General features: G+C 42.1%; 1 protein-coding gene across 1 annotated transcript in view; it reads left to right on the top strand.

Moving 5' to 3' along the window:
* The window catches only part of LOC123813074 (single-pass membrane and coiled-coil domain-containing protein 2-like), a 107,166-nt gene that overhangs the window by 20,633 nt on the left and 69,399 nt on the right, over positions 1 to 17,134 (top strand). The window lies entirely within an intron of this gene.

Below are 17,134 nucleotides of genomic sequence, written 5' to 3'. Positions count from 1 at the left end.
AGTGTGTTTCCACTTATGAATAAATTCATTTATTTATAACCACCCAAGGCTACAGAGGTGAGAGCATGTTGGTGGGAACAATGCACAGGACTTGCTGGGTCCCAAGGAAGCAAAATTAAATTACTGGCTGGTGGAATGGAGCCTAAAGCTACACACCTTGGATTGGGGACTGGATGAGACAGTATCTTTAAATTAAGAGCCCCAGGCCTTGGCCAAGCAGAAATAGTACAATAGAACCTATCCACAGGACTTTTAGCTTGCAGCGGGGGGTGATGTGTGTAAGGGTGGGCATGTGTGAGGGAGGATTTCCCCTGTGTCATTAGAAAGCCTGTTAGTAACCTAAGAGATTAGTTTCAAATGTTGGCATACTTCATGAAATGTGAAACCATTTTAGTCTTTATTATAATTTCAGTTTTTGAGTCTCTTTTTCTTCACGGATTTTAGGAGACATTAATATTCAATGTCACAGAATAGTTACATACTAACCAAGTGACACCTGGTTTTTGTTTGAACTTGACTGCTTGGGATAATTGCTTTTTCGCTATTTCTCCTCAATTTGAAACTGATTTTTACTAATATAGACCAATTTCCAAGTGATTTTGCTTAACAAATAAGGCAAAGTGCAAGATAATTTAGCAGTGTTTATCCAGCCACCATTCCTCACGTCCCCTCATTACTATTCAGGTGTCTGCACTTGGCCTGTATGACTCTGGATCAGATCTTAATTGGTCTAATCCAATCATAGTGGCCAAGTAGCCCTGATCCCCTTGCCAATGATTGGTTTAGATGTAAATATGTCATTCAATTCTGACCAATGAGACTTGGAGATATATCTACTGGGGGGAAGAGAGGTTTTTCTGGGCAAAAGTTTTCTTTCTGTTGAAAAGAGACAGTAGGGAGAAAGGATCCCTTTTTTACTTTTGGATGTCTCTGTTTACAGATTTCATGCTTGAAATTCCTTAGGTCACCATGCAACCACAGAGGGAACACACAATCCAGTTTGGCCTTGCAACAATTAGGACAAGGCTGATAGATACCACAGAGAGATAGAAACAGCCTGGCTGCTCAGTGGCATCAGTGAGCCACTGAATTTACCCAATCTATAGTTCTATTGCACATACCTCCTTACTGTGCAAGACTTAGATTCAGATCTGAGAAGGGGAACTGAGTAGCAGAGGGAGGGATGAACGAGATCATCACTTTTCGAAATTTAGTTTACTTTTTGAAAGTCATATGTATATATGATTTTTAAAAAAAAATCAAGTGATGTTTTTGTTTTCTTTAAGTGGATCCAGAGAAATCTTAAGTTGTATTTACGGGTAGCTTACATCTTGAATTTAAATGGCAGCAAACAAATGGCAGCAAACCTTTCATGGGTTTGTCATCAAGGACATAATTAAATGTATTTGAGTGAAATTTGGGCCTAGGAGAAGGATGAAGCTATGTATGTGTGAATTAAGGGAGTTCTCTTGGTGGTTAAATTACTGCTTTACCAAATGCTGATGTGTGTGGTCATTTTGCTTTCCAAAATAATACCAAGCAGTAGTAACTATTGCGACATTTTGAGTTCACCTAATGAAGAGCACTTGACTAATAAGCAGTCTCATACGTGGCCAAATGTCCTACTGATTGTACTTGATGAAGTCCAGGCCTTTTCAAAACAATACCAAATGTGATATTCTGCCCACACTGCACAGTTAATGCTACTATGTGTGGATACAGGCTTAATTTGCTTCTTATTTTCACATTTTGTCTCTCAAGATTTGATCAGAAAGGCACAAAAGGGGGGAAAAAAAGAATCTTTTCTAGTAGATCAAGTGACTGAAACACCCCTGGCTTTGGGGAATTTTTTAATGACACTAATCCCTTTGAAAAGTGAGTGGTGTTTTCTTCTCATTTGGAAAAGTGCATTCTTACCTCTCAGACTGAAGTATTCTCTCAAGGTGAAAGTTTGGCTGCTTTGAGGGAAGAGTTATCCTGGGATTTCTGAGACCTTCACACCCTCTGACACTCAGGCCTTCATTAGCTTATGTGAAAGGTGTCGAGGAAAAGGGAGTGATGGACGCTTTTTGACTGTAAGACCACGAACACATGGACCCAACCCAACCTCCTCCAGGGGCTCTGCAGATAAGGTTCCACTTAGCTTTAGTGCAGATCATGCTCAGAAAAATTCCACCCTCTTTAGCACAAAAGAGCACAAATATAAATAATAACACTAATAACAGTAATAATTATTGTTATTCACTAATAATATAATAACAATACATACAATATAAAAATACCAATCCATGACAACTCTCACATTTATTTTTTTCTTTTTCTTTCTTTTAATCCTCACCTGAGGACATGTCCATTGATTTTAGAGAGAGAAGAGGAGAGGGAGAGAGAGAAACATTGGTTGCCTCCCATATGCACCCTGACCGGGTTTGGAACCTGCAACCCGGGTATGTGCCCTGACCAGGGTTCAAACCCGCAACCTTTTGGTGCATGGGACAACAGTCCAATCACCTGAGCCACTAGGCCAGAGCAACCCATGTTGTTTATTAATGAGTACGATATTCCATGCACTATGTTAAGCACTTTATACATACTTCATTATTTAATCCTCACAATTACTTTATAAGCCAGGCATTGTTGTTATCCCCATTTTTATACACGAAGTAAATGAGGCACGTTGAGGATACTTATCTTGTTCATGGTCCCACTGTAAATGGTAGTCAGGACTTGGATCTAGACCTGTCTGGCTGCAGTATCTGTGAGACACACAGCCTCCCCAAATTGGACTGAAACATCTGTGAGAGCAAGAAAAATGCCATATTAAGCCCTGTATATGAGGGGGGACCCCAAAGTCCAGAATTTACTTATAAAAATTGTGTATTTATTCTTACATGTTTAAACTTTAGTCACCTTCAATGCACTCTCCATTGGATGCAGTACACCTGTTGAGACGTTTTTTCCACTGCTCAAAACAGTTTTTGAACTTGTTGATTTTGATGCCTTTTTGTGCTTCTGCCATTTTTTGTTTTGCCTCTTGCACATTGGCAAAATGGTTTCCTCTGAGGACATTTTTTCATCCAGGGAAACAAAAACAAATCTCTCTGGGTGATATCAGGTGAATAGGGAGGGTGGGCCATGGGAGTCAAGCCACTTTTGATCAAAAACTGCTGAACACTCAGGACAGTGTGGGCAGGTGCACTGGTAAATCACCCATCATGAAACGGGCAAACCTGTTGAAAGAGTCTTAAAAAAAATTCACCAAAGCCAAACATAGCCTCTTACAATGCAAGCTGGTCCACTGATACAGATGGGTTCCTAGAACACTTGCCTAGCGGGGGAAGCCTGTACTACAAGGGGCCCACCCTCTAGAAGATAATTCTGCTTTTGGGAGGACCTCCCCCTTGTATTTAGCATCTTGTACATCACTTAGAAGATAGCAAGTGCTCAATAAGTATTTATTAATGAATCAGCAAACTATCATTTATTAAATGTCAAGTGCAGCGTCCACTGGTGCTAAAGCCTTCAGATACCACCTGCCACGTGTCCTTCTCTGGCATCAGCTCTGCCACTGGTCACTAGTCTCAGGAGCCATGTTGATGCACAGGGCATTGCCACAGGATTGGAATGGCCAATGGCCCACTCTTCGCCCAGCCTGTAGGAGAGGCACAGGTACCAAGCTATGGTAGGGGCTACAATCTTTTCTGCTTTCTCCACTTTGTCTACTCACCAGATTGAATCCTCGCTGGAAGCCAGAGCAATTCTAAGTCTTAGTGTCATTACTCCATAGTGTCAGAATGTATGTACCCTATTTTCACTTCTAACGTTACTTTTTCTAGTACTCGGGGCCTTTCTGCACCAGAGAGTAAGGTTAGCTCTCCCTATCCCACTTCCTGGGGATGAAGCCCACGTTGCCTATTCCAATCTGGAAATGCCTGTTCTCTTTAGCTTCTGGCTGGTGAACTAACTAACTACATGTTCCAAACCAGATTTGGTCTTATGATTTTTTTTTCCAATTTGGAAGAGCTTTTGCTACATGTGATTGACAAACAAGCAAAGGGAATGGTTGTATTATCATGTTTTGAAGTAGAGGTTGAACAGTTGGGATGCTTTTGTTCATAACAGTATATCAAAATAATATTGGCTTGGAGAATAAGGACATTTATTACCTCATGTGCTGAATGTTCTGCAGCCAGGGTGGTGCTAGTGTTGGTTAACTGAACAGCTCGATGATGTCAGTGTCCTGAATCACCTTAACCTTCACTTACATGCTCTTGGCTTTCCCTTCATGATCTGAAGATGGCTAGTTTTCCTCCAAACACCTTCATGTGACCCAACATGCGACAGAAAAGAATGGCGGCTGGGGGTGATCTTTTCCTGAAGGTCACAGTGGATTTCCTCTTGGGAACCATCGATCAGCCTAGATCATAGGCCCCAACAAATCATCTACCGGCTGTGCCCTGCCACCCTTCCCATGCTCCTGTGCTTGCGAGTCAAAGCACAGCCAGCACCCGGCTGTTACCAACAAGCTGTCTTCTTCGGAAGAAGTTGGGTACCAGGCATACTTTGTTTCATTTTGCTTCACTTTATTACACTTCACAGGTGTGGTTTTCACAGATTGAAGGCAAGACTCTCCACCAGCAAAAAGATTACGGCCCACTTCACTGAGAGGCTGGCTGTGTGGTGGGGACCTGAACTTGCCACATCTCCGAGGTGTGGTTGTGTGCACGAAAGGTTAACCATGATCTCTGGGTGGAAGGATGGCAAGTGATTTTTCTTCTTTAGAAAATGTTATGCAAAAAATAAGTGTTACTTTTAAAAAAAAAGAAGCACTGTATTTTAAAATAATTTCAAACACAGAAAATTTAGAAGACTGTAATAAGGTACTCACATATATCCTTTACCTCAATTTACCAATATTTTACATTTCACCACCATTTGTCCTATTAATTTCTCTTTCTCCTAATGATTTAAAGTCTGCATATATCATTCCTCTTACTCCATGGTGTCAGAATGTATGTACCCTAAGAACAATCACTGTTACTTATAGCACAAGAGTGTGGTGGTAAAACTTAGGATATTTAACATCAATACATTAATTTACAGCCATATCTAATTTTGTCAATTGTACCAATACAATCCTGTATAGAAATACTTTCTCCATATAAGATCTAGTCCAAGATCATGTTTTACTTGTCATATTTGACTCTTTAATTTCCTTTCACCTGGAAAACTCCCTCCAACTGCGTTTTTCATGCCGCTGACATTTTTATAAGAGTAGGTCGTATGTTTTACAGACTGTCCTCAGTTTGGGCTTGTTTGCTGTGTCCTTATGGTCAGATGCAGATTATGCGTTTGGGACAGAATGTTGCCTAAGTGGTTCTGTGTCCTTCGCAGAGCATCATACCCAGAGAAGACAAAGTTTATCTGCCCCTAGTTGGGGACATTAATGTTAATCACCTGGTCAGGGTGTTGGCTAATTTCCCCACTAATGTGTGATTTTTTTAATCATGAAGGAAATGTATTCTACAAAATAACCAATCATAAAAGATCATGTTGCCATAACTGGAAAGTGAATTTACTGGAAAATTGTATGGCAGGCTTTCTCGTCTGTGCAAACGGCATTATGACACCCTGGCAATGATACCCACTTTGACAGGTAGAGAGGGGCTTCGAAGCATCAAGTTGCAGAGGATAAACTAGGGTCTGGAGGGGCAAAGCAACCTGCCCAGTGCTAGTATCAGAGCCAGGAGCTGGGCCAGAGTGTTCTCTCCCTGACCTGCCTCCCTTCCTTCTCCACTGTGTCTTGGAGCCAAAGCGTCACTCATGCTTTCCCTGCCTAGCTGTCACCAAAGAGCTCTTTTCTTCGAAAGAAGAAATCTGGTGCCCCCACCCCCTCCTTGCTGCTTCATATTATAATACCCCCAGGTCTTCAGTCCAGATTCCAGATCTGTTCACATTAAAACATGATCCCTGGCCAGACTGGAAATGGGTTTCCTGTTTTATCATTTAAATGAGTTACCTTACTCCCCAGTTATCTCCTGCAAACTTCTCTCTGCTCCCCCTCTCACAGAGTGGAGCCAGCAAAAGAATGAGATAAGAGGCTCCACCACGGGTATGTTGGACGCATTCCACAGAGGTGCCTTTGTGAAACTTGCGAGTAGAAGAGCAATGATGTTTTCCCCCTGGATAGAAACAGAGTCGACTGTGCTATTTTGGAAATTACCAAAGGCAGACAATCCAAGAACCTATAATTGTAGAGAGGGACAGTCTTTTGGCAGCAGCGCCCCTGTGTGTAGGCTGTACAAGGCAGTACAAGTCCAGCAGTAGATTCAGTGCTGGGAGAGCTGAGGTTTGCACCCAGTGCTATCATGATACTAATATATTTCCTGAATTGCCATTTTGTTTCACGATAGTGAGTCCTGAACTTTGAATGCCTCTGCTTCTCCTACTGGTGATAAGACGAGTTGCTGTTATGAGCTTACCAGGGAATCTCTGAAGACAAATAGTGAAATGAGATGAATCTAGTGGCTCTTCTACTTCTTGGCTATTCATGGGAGTGCTATGGGCTGAATTACATCTCCCCCCACTAAATCTGTATGTGGGGGTCCTGATCCCTGGTCTCAGAATGTGACTGCATTTGGAGGTAGGGTCTCTAAGGAGGTGAATTAAAATGCGCTCATTAGGGTGGGCCCTAATTCGGAAGACCATGTGAAGACAGAAGGCAGCCATCTATAAGCCAAGGAGAGAGGCTTCAGAAGAAGCCTGCCGACACATTGATTTTGGAAATCTAGCCTCCAGAATTGTGAGAAAACAAATTTCTGTTGCTCAAGGCACCCAGTCTGTGGTACTTGGTTGTGGTGGCCCGAGCAAATGGCCATGAGGCCTTGGGAGAGTTAGTCAGCCCTGCTAGGAAGGACAAACTGCATAATTTCTGGGACCCAGTGCAAAATAAAAATGTGAGACCCCCTTGTTAAAAAAACAGTATTAAGCCCTGGCCAGGTAGCTCAGCTGGTTAGAGCGTCATCCCAATACACCAAGGTGGCTAGTTCGATCCCCTGTCAGGAAACATACAAGAAGCAATCAATGAATGCATAAATAAGTGGAACAACAAACTGATGTTTCTCCTATCTCTTTCCCTCTCTCTAAAAAATCAATAAAATTTTTTTAAAAATTGTTAAGAATTTCAAGATAGTGGCAGCAAAGGATTAAAACAAGCCTGGGCCCTCCAAACATGGCCCCTGTGTAATTGCTAATCCCACCCATGAACCCAGTTTTGCTCCCAAACTTCAGGTTTTTTCCCTTGGAAAGTGGTGACAACAATTGCACTTACCTTTATGCTTGGTGGGAAAATTAAGTCAGATTCTAGAACTAGGTTCTCAAAGAACATGAAAAGGTGACTGAGAAAGGTGTTCAACTTTTAACATTAAATGTCTTGCCCAGGTTGACATTCCCCATCCCAGAATTGCAAGAAAAAACGGTTTTCCTTTTTCTCATTTTACAGTCAATAAGCCTATTAGTCAGGGGGCAGGGAGAGTGTGTAGACAGGGTGGGTAGGCAGGATGGAAACATCCCAGAGCTGAGACACTCCACTGGGATAAACCGTGCAGACTGATCATTTGATATTTCCAGTTTCAGGGGCTCGTCTGTGGTGCATAGACTTTCTCCCCCCTCCTCTGCCCCTTGCTTGTTCCAGGGAGGTGTGCACCACTGAAAGTGCATTTGAACCCCAGAGCTTCCACATTGCTGCTTGACTTTCTGACAAAAGTGTTATTATTTCCACACATATGACTCTTTTATTCTATAAATAAAAAGCTTTAGAAGGCAACCGAACACAACCCTGATGTCTAAAATAGAACAGGACAAATAAGGCTGATCCTTATAAGAGTAATCCTCATTAGGAGATAAAGTCCAGGGATTCTGCATGGCATTTTGGAAGAGGGTGATTATTTTCTTTGCCATTTTTATTATCTTCTAAAAGAATTTAGAAGTCAGTGGGTTAAAAAGATTAGAATAAAATGCCCAATACTATCCATTCAATAATATATGGAAACAATTGTCTGAGCAATAATATATGGAAATAATTTTTATTACAAGACAAAGTTCTAAATCTTCTAGTTTTTCAGCAGATTTCGATTTTTTCTCATTCAGCCTCTCCTAAGGCAGAGTTACCTTTGGGCTCCAGCTCTTTTCCTTCTTCACGTGATGATGGAATCGCTGATTTACAATTTCCATCGATTGCCCTTTCGGTAGCAAAGCCCAGACCTTTCCAACGAGTCCTACAAGAGAGTGGCACCTGTTCGCATACCAGTGGTCTCTCTTGCAACTGTACTCAAATAAAGCAAGGTGAGGCTGATCGAGGGAAGGTTTTTGTTTTTTAGCGAAACAAGAAAATGGTAGTAAGATATTCCCTTTGTTCTCATTACAATTAAAAAAATCTAAACTCCTTCAAGAACCTAGTGGTCTGGCTGCTGTTGTGAGAGGTGGAAGAAAGATAAAACAATATTCAGGTTCCTTTTCTTTTGGTCTCTGTTCAGTGCCCCTGTAATCATAGCCTCTTCCTTCTAGTTGCTTAGGGAAAAAACGAGGTAGAACAGGGTCATGTAATTAATATAATTATATTTAATTAATAAGGAATGATAATTACACGTTGAAAACTAATACATTCTAAAATTCCCACAGTGTGTGACACCATATACCACCAAGACAGACAGAGGCTGGGTCAAGGTAATGTCACAAAGGAGCATGACTTAGAAACAAACTCAATCTTTTTCTTTTTTATTCACACCCAACGACATTTTTTCATTGCTGAGAGTGAGAGAGGGAGAGAGAGAGAGAAACATCAATTGGTTGCCTTCTTGTGTGTGCCCCAACTAAGGATGGAATCTGCAACCTGGGTATGTGTCCTGGCTGGAAATTGAACCTGTGACCTTTCGGTCCGTGGGATGGTGCTCCAACCAACTGAGCCTCACTGGCCAGGGCCAAACTCAGTCTTAATCATTAGCACATATTTTCAGAACTTTCACCTCACTTCAGAATAAAAACAACACTTCACTCTGTCCCATTTGTTATTTCACTTGAAGTCATAATGTTAGGCTCCTTTAAGAAGCATGCAGGGGTGTTCAGCCTTTTGGCATCTCTGGGCCACATTGGAAGAACAGTTGTCTTGGGTCACACATTAAATACGTTGCGACACGTAATCACAAAACTATCTCATAATGTTTTAAGTAAATTTCCAATTTTGTGTTGGGCCGCATTCACAGCCATGCTGCAGGCTGTAGGTTGGACACCCCTGCAAGTGTTTAGGTTACTCCAGGTGACGGAGAGTTAGTGCGAGGTGACCTGGGGAATGAAGGAAATGCAGGAAACCACTGAACCGTTAAGCCTCATGAGAACTGGAATAAGGTTAAGAATTCAACATTAACTCTACTAGTCTTGTGACTCAGTTTCTTTCTCCACACAGACTCTAGTGCCAAGCTGGGTTTAATCATGCTGCTTCCTAGCATGTGACCCTGGGCAAGTTATTTAAGCTCTCTGTGGCTTAGTTTCCTCATCTGTGAAGTGGAAACAGGCTCACAGCGTTGAATATATTTACAACACTTAAAATAGTACTAGACACACAGAAATTGGTGTTTCCTATTATTATTACCATCATTTTTTATTACTGTTGTTATACTTTCCACCACCCTCCACTACCCTCACGGTGCCTACTGCCTCATGGTTCCAATTACCACCTTTTCTATGTATGACTCTCAGCATCTATCCTTTTCTGCTTTATATTTTATCAGAGCTACTGACTTTCTCCTTATCCCACTTTCTGTAGTTCATTCTTCTATTTACTCATTCTTCTGTTTATTGCTTTTATTTATATCTGCCTCTTTGCTACTCTATTTCCTGGTTTTCTATGTATCTCACTTGCACTGTCTCAAGAGAAGATGTGATAGGACCACTTCGTGACTATTCGGTATAAAGCTCTGCTGAAGTTCCTCTGTTAATTAGTTTCAGGCTGTTGGCAAATTTGTACTTGACTGTACTATACGTTGATTCAGGTGGGAATCCATGGTCCAACCAAGCACTGTTCAAAAGAGCAAGGGTCTCAGAATATTAGCTGAGAATCCTGTGTGTAGAGAACAGTCTTGGACTCTGTCAGAAGGAACCCGTGGGGGCGGGGTACAGCGTCTAGGGTTTCATGGCTCCATTGCACTTCACTCTTTCTTTAGCATCATTGCCCTTCCTTTGATGCATGGAGATACTGAAGCTCAAAAATATCAAGTGATCCTAAGTCTTTTAACTCAGAGTACATGCAGTGCCTTATTTAATTTTACCAAAGAAGATTTTATTTTATTTTTTATTGTTTATTTATTTATTTTTTTAAAGAGAGGATGAGAGAGACATCAATGTGAGAGAAACATCGAACAGTTGCCTCCCCTACATGTCTGACTGGGGATCATACCGGCAACCTATGTATGTGTCCTGACCAGTGATCAAACCCTAACTCTTTTTAGTGCATGGGATGAGGCTCCAACCAACTAAGCCACCTGGCCAGGACAAGAGGTGCTATTTCTTGTACTTCCCTTTATTAAGGAATGCGTGGTGATCTTTTACAGAAATGGCATCTTGTCCACATTATGCCTACTTCAGAATGCCAGCAATCCAGAATCAAATGGAAATTACCTAAGGTGACATAAGAGGAAAGAGGGTTAAAGCATTTAAAAGACATGCTAAAGGGATGGTTATAACTTTGTCTTTGCTTCCTTAATTCCCTGGCCAGTTTAACAAACCACAGTACTAATTATCTGGCAATTCAAATGCTACACAGTCAGCATCCTTCAGAGGAAAGGCTTTTCTGGAGGTAGGATTGGGAGGAGCAAGGCAAAGCAGTCGAGAACTTTTTTTGTAGGATTTGGGAGGTAAGATGCTCTAGCATGAAGATTTGTTAATCAGCAACTTGTTTCAACTTGCCAGGAAAGTTCCTTTAATGAAAGTATTTATTTAAACCAGTTGTCCTGTGCTTATCTTACATCTGTTTATAGCTAACACTCTTTCGTTTAGTCCTCTTAGAAGTTTCTGCATTGAAGTTGAACGTGCCATTTTTAAATGTAAATTCTAGTTAAGCAAAAGAATTCTGGTTAAGGATTAGAAGAAACTAAATAAAGCCACAGTAAATTAATGATTGTCCAGCTGAAAAGGTGAGTGGACTAGGAATTAATGGATCAGTTAAAGGCCTGGGAATCATACATGGTGCTGGCCCAGAGAATGGGATGCACCACGTGTGAAACTGGTAAATTTTCATTAATAATGAGCCATGATATGTCATGGGGTTGGCCAAAAAGTTCATTCGTGTTTTTCTGTAAGATGGCTCTAATAGCACTTAGTTGTCTTCAACATTATTTGAAACAGTTTTGTTAGATTGTATTGTGACAGCTATCATGTCAGCATGTATTTTAAAAAGTTTATCAAAATTGGTGAATTTTTGTGTAGCCGTTTTAATATTGAAGCTAGAAGAAAATGTGCAACGTTTCCAGTATAATATGCTTTATTATTTCAAGAAAGATAAAAATACAACTCAAATGCAAAACGAAAGATATGTGCAATGTACGGAAAAGGTGCTGCGACGGATCAGATGTGTCAAAAGTGGTTTGCAAAGTTTTGTGCTGGAGATTTCTTGCTGGATGATGTTTCACAGTCCAGTAGACCAGTTGAAGTTGGTAGCGATCAAATTGAGACATTAATTGAGTATAATCAATGTTATACCATGTGAGAGATAGCCGACATCCTCAAACTATCCAAATCAATAACATTATTGGTGAAAATGAAAAATGTCTCTTCTACTTTATGGAAAACCCATATGGACTTTTGGCCAACCCAATACTGGAAAAAGGAGTTTTTCTTAGTATCGTGGCAGGTGAAAGACAAGGTGGGAGGTACTGGTCACGAGTGATTCTTCCTTGCTGACTGAGCATGTTCCCAGGACCTTTAAAGAGGTCTGTCGGTACACAGTGCATGTCGGTAGGAAGGAATGGCAGTGACCTGTCAATTCTGAAAAGGCCTGACAGCCTGGGGAAGGGTTTGGCCTGCTTGGGAAGGATGCTATGCAGATCATCTGCATGGAATGGAAAGCAGGAATCGCTGCTATGTATTGAAAAGGCCAACTCCCCTCCTTGTTGGCCTCTTTCAGAGTATGGGAATCAGACACACTCTTTAGGATATTCAATTAACTATGTTTGTAAATGAGGTTAATTGTTTAAGGGAATTTAATTTGTTTAGTCACTATCTGAACATTAATCAAAGACCATGAAAAAGACATAATTTCTATTTTTAATTAAGTTTTTCCATCTTAAATAGAACAATAAATTGGGGAAGTTGACTGGCTGTAACTAAATTTTTGGATTTATCTGGCTGGTAATCAGAGAATAACCAGCACAATCTTGGTTACAAGGAAAGAGTGATTAAAATAAAACTTTGCTTGGAGTGAGATATTGGGGAGATTTCTAACCTGTGTCCATGGGCCAAAGGAGGAGGGTTGGATTCGTAAATATCAGTGCTGATAGCTGAGTAGTGACTTAGTATCCAGCAAAAGGATATTAAAAGAGTGTCTCGGTTATCAGCAATGCCATACTTAGAATCAGACAGAATAAGCAGCAATTTCCTTTTAGAAGGAATTCTAAAGCTAAGCTTGTTTCATTTGAATTTGGGTTCATGATTTATACCATGTGTTCATCCTCCCCTGTGTTTGGCGATGTGACTGGGATGAGGAAAATCTGAGGCACCCAGATCTCCTTATTCCAGGCAAGTGGCTGGGCCCTGAGCAGCTCTGCCTTGGGCCAGCCTGTAGTGTGCAGGTTCTTGACTTCATGGGGGAAAGATTTCACAACAGGGGTCCAGGTGATTTTGAGAGTGTGTGTATTGAAGCTGGGGACAGTGAAACAAGGAAGGGCCTAGGACAGGAGAAGCAATAATACAGAGAGTAGGCTGGGCTGGATTGGTTCTCTACAAATGTGGTAGGAAAGAAATGAGCCAAGGAGGGGCTACTGTCGGCTCCCTGGAGAGTCAGAGGAAGGGGGTCCTTGGGGATAGGTTCAGGGGGTTAAAAGCCACTGTTGCTCATTATTCCCCAGCTGTAAGTCTTGTGAGAACCCTTAGAGTTTAGGAGATGCATGCCTGTAGGGGAAAAAGAGGGGGAAGGGAAAGGCACAGGCATGCTACCGGGAAGGGGAGGGAGAGCTCAGGCTGGGTCCTCGGTCTGGAGGGTTTTACAGGCTGGGAGTTTAGGGGAGGTCTTAGGGAAGTGTCTCAATAGAATATTCATCAGCTCTTTCAAGTGTATCTTTTCAGGGTTGGGGTCTCCACTGATTGGTCAGCGTTAGGGCAGGGGGTCATTAGTTACTGCAGCTGGTGCTGGTGTTGCCCACCTGGTTTTGCTGCTTTTCTGGGCCTGGAGCTGAAGTACAACTGAGGCCTAGGTGTTATTTTTAGGAAGGGAAGGGCAGGGGGTGTAAACTGCATAAGCAGCCTTATGCCAGGGGAGGAAAGACCACCCTGGGAGTGGGGCCCAGCACCAGTTTTGCCCATTGCTAGACACCCATGGCTTTCATCCCTGGTGACCTTCTGTATCTGGCTGTAAATTGTTTGGCCCATTTCTTCAGCTATCTGTTTCCCCATTCCACTTGCCAAAGAATTTTCCTAGCTCCTTACTATCCTGCCTCACTTTAAGACCACTTTGGTCAAGTTCTTTCTGAATTTCTAAAGACCTGGCCCAGAGCAGGTTAGAAGTTTTAAGCAAAAGATGGCATTCATTCATTCAGTAAATTTTGATTGACTGTCCACAGGACACCACATGGTTCTAAATCCCATAAAGGGGATGACACAAATTGGCCTCCTACCCTCAAAGACTGTAAGAAACTTACAGTCAGTGTGAGACATAAGCCATACGTAAAAATAATATTATAATTGCATTAGAACAAGGGAAATGTGTTTATCAATGACTTGCTATGCGTCAAGCAACATGCTCTGTCATCTTGTATGACATCTAGTCAGGCCCTGACAACAACCCTGTGAGATAGATTTTAGTAGAAATGGGCAAAAGTGAGAATATAGTTGCAGACTCATTCAGTTTGCACAGTGCATATGTATGAAGCAGAGTGATGATACGTTCAGAAAGGTTGGTAGGGGCCAGAATGTAAGAGCCTGTGTGGAGCTTTGTTCCTTGGAAAAGGGGAGACATTCAAGTGTTTTGAAAGGAGTCTAGAGTAATCAGGACTGTGCTTTGGAGAACTGCAGCTGGAAGCAGCCAAATGACTGGACCTTGATGAGCTGGGTGAGCCTCTCCTGGTCTCCGCATCTAAACAAAGTATGGAAAGTGTCCTCACCCATGTACTGGCTTGGGGGTGGGGGTGGATGAAAGAGTCAATCTGCAATCTGTCACTCCAGAGGGCAGAACTGAAAGAGAGTAGATTGTGAGTAATCAATGCTATATGTATATGTTTATACATACATGGAGAGAGAGATAGAGATTGGGACATATATAAAGGAAAAACAGCTTCCAGTCAAAGATTAAGGGGGAAGGGAGAAGGTGGGGAGAAGGAGCGTGAAATCTGGCCCAATGATTCCTCTCTTACCGGCTTCTGAACCCTGGTTTGAACACTACTGCTCCAGCCAGGGCCAGTTTTCAGCTTTCCTCCTGAGTCTTTTGTTTGTCCGGACTCTGATGGCAGCTGTTATCACTCCAGCTGTGGAGGGGATGGGAGGCAACTTCCTGTTATTCTATCCTGCCATCCCTGTGGGGGTGGGACATTCCCTCCCCGATCTTCTGCTGCTGGTTGCACAGTCTGAGCCTGTGCGTAGCCATCCTATGACTGGGGCTGGAAGAATGACTGGTAGCCATCCAGCCTCTGTTAGGAGACATTTGGGAGAACAAGGCAGTCAACAGGCATGACAGACAAGTGTGTCCCTGGCTGTGGGGAGGGAAGGATGAGTGGCTAAGAGGCAAGTTAAGTGGTTGGTGCATAAAATATCTGAGGGGGTGAAGGGTTGTTGCATAAATGTGGGAGGATGGGAAAAGGGAAGGACTCTCTCTGGCCAAAGCAGAGAGAGAAGGAGAGAGAGAGATAATTGCATTTTCCGGCTCTAAGATTATTTGGGGTATCTGGGGTTTGGTTTATTTAAGGAATTGAAGGGTATTAGAGGTGATATAATGATCCATTTCTGCCCTGTATTTTTACTGAGTTTTTTTTTCTTTGAATTGGGTGTAAGGAATAGGAAGAGGTATTTAGCATGGATCTTGCTTTTCAGAGTTTGGGAAGATAGAAATTGTATATAGCTAGGCATATATAACTATATGTTTGCACATTTGTACAATCTCAATAAAGCTTACAATAAATAATTTGAAGTATTATCTATCAGCTCCATGTCATAAGGTGTGGCTCAGTGGTTGAGTGCTAGCCTGTGAATCAAGAGTTCGCCGGTTCAGTTCCCAGTCAGGGCACATGCCTGGGTTGTGAGCCAGGTCCCCAGGAGGGGGTGCGCAAGAGGCAACCACATATTGATGTTTCTCTCCCTTTCATTCTCCTTCCCTTCCCCTCTCTCTCTTAAAAAAAAAAGTAACTGATGGAGGTTTCAGTGAGTTGCCCAAGTTACACAGCAAGTAAGTAGCAGAACTGGACAACGGACTCCAAGCCCTTTTTCTGTTCCCTGTAGTGCATGGTGAGGATGAGGACTTTAATTAGGCTTTGAGAGAAGGGTAGGACTTAACACTCAGAAGGGGGTCAGAAGGTATAAACTTCCAGTTACAAAATAGTCATGTGGGTATAAAGTACAGCATGGTGACTATAATGAATAATACTGTACTATATATTTGAAAGTTGCTGAGAGTTAAAAGTTCTTTTCAAACAACAACCAACTCCTACACACAGAAGAGTGGGGTTTCTAGTTTGGCTAGGAGATGAGAATCAAGCAAAGTGATCCCCAGAACTGAAGTGGGAGATAAGGTGGGAGAGGTAAACAGATTCCAAGTTAGGGAGACTTTTAAATGGCTAGCCCAGAATTGCAGAGAAATGGGACCCTGATTTAGAGGGGAAGATGTCGAGGGCAAAACCAGTGTTTTCGAAAACTCATCTAGTTGGGGCATACAGAGTTGGGGGAAAATGGAGGCAGAAGTGGGTCCGACAGTGGTAGTGACACAACGAGGTCTGAGAGCGCCCGCCTGGGTCTGTGGCTCTTTTTTTTTAAGCAGTATAGTGTTCAAATGAGTGTAGATTGCAGGCCATCACTGCTTTAAAGTAAAGAGCAAAAATGCCTTTGGAGTCAAATGGACCTTGGTTTCAACTCCAGGTCTGGGTGTTCTGGAGAAATTTACTTAGGTAACTTTGCCGAGCCTTTGGTTTTTACGTTAAAATGGGACTAACAACACTTTACCAGATGGTTCTGAGGATTAAATGAGGCACAATGTTGGGCTCTGCATCTCTCTACAATTCTTGGCACGGTGGTGAAACATAGGATGTTGTCATCTGTCAAAAACAAATAATAAAAACCAACAGAAAGTCAGTAATTAATTCATTGTACTTCCAGGGGATGATGGATAGTATGCTACCTATGTCTCATATAAACAGAGCCACTTTGCACCATTCAGTTCTGCCTTGGAGCAGACAGGCAAATCAAATAAACCATCTCCTGAGAATCTTTCTGTTCTGTTAGCCAAGGGGATTATACAGCATGATATCTGTCCAGGGTAAATGTTAGTTAATTCTTAATTGATAGCTCAGTCTCTGCAATTGGTTCCATTCAACAGTAATTATTCTCATGTGGCTTGTTCAGCTCAATTGTGAGTACCCCTCCTGTTCAGTTGTGCATGAAAACAGCAGCATTAAAGGCTCTGAAAAAGGTTAATAGTAATTTTTCTTATTTCAGAGGTTCAATTTTATTTGCTTGGAAGCTCGTGTGGTGTGATTCATTTTCAGCGCTAACAGCAAAAGCAGCCACATGGTCGGACAACGCTGCAAGTTAACAATTCAGAGCTGGGTCGCCTTTTCTAGCATTCCCTTTCCAAATTTTTCCGAAGTGTCTTTGAAGTTCTAAATTTCCCGTTTACGGGAACACCCAGGAGTCCCAAGATAAAAGGGTAGCAGAGTGAGCTGGCGGTTTC

This window comes from Phyllostomus hastatus, unplaced genomic scaffold (genome assembly GCF_019186645.2).
Source record: "Phyllostomus hastatus isolate PE091 unplaced genomic scaffold, TTU_PhHast_1.1 phas_scaffold_93, whole genome shotgun sequence".
NCBI classification, from domain to species: domain Eukaryota; kingdom Metazoa; phylum Chordata; class Mammalia; order Chiroptera; family Phyllostomidae; genus Phyllostomus; species Phyllostomus hastatus.
This window is presented reverse-complemented; position numbering and strand designations above follow the sequence as displayed.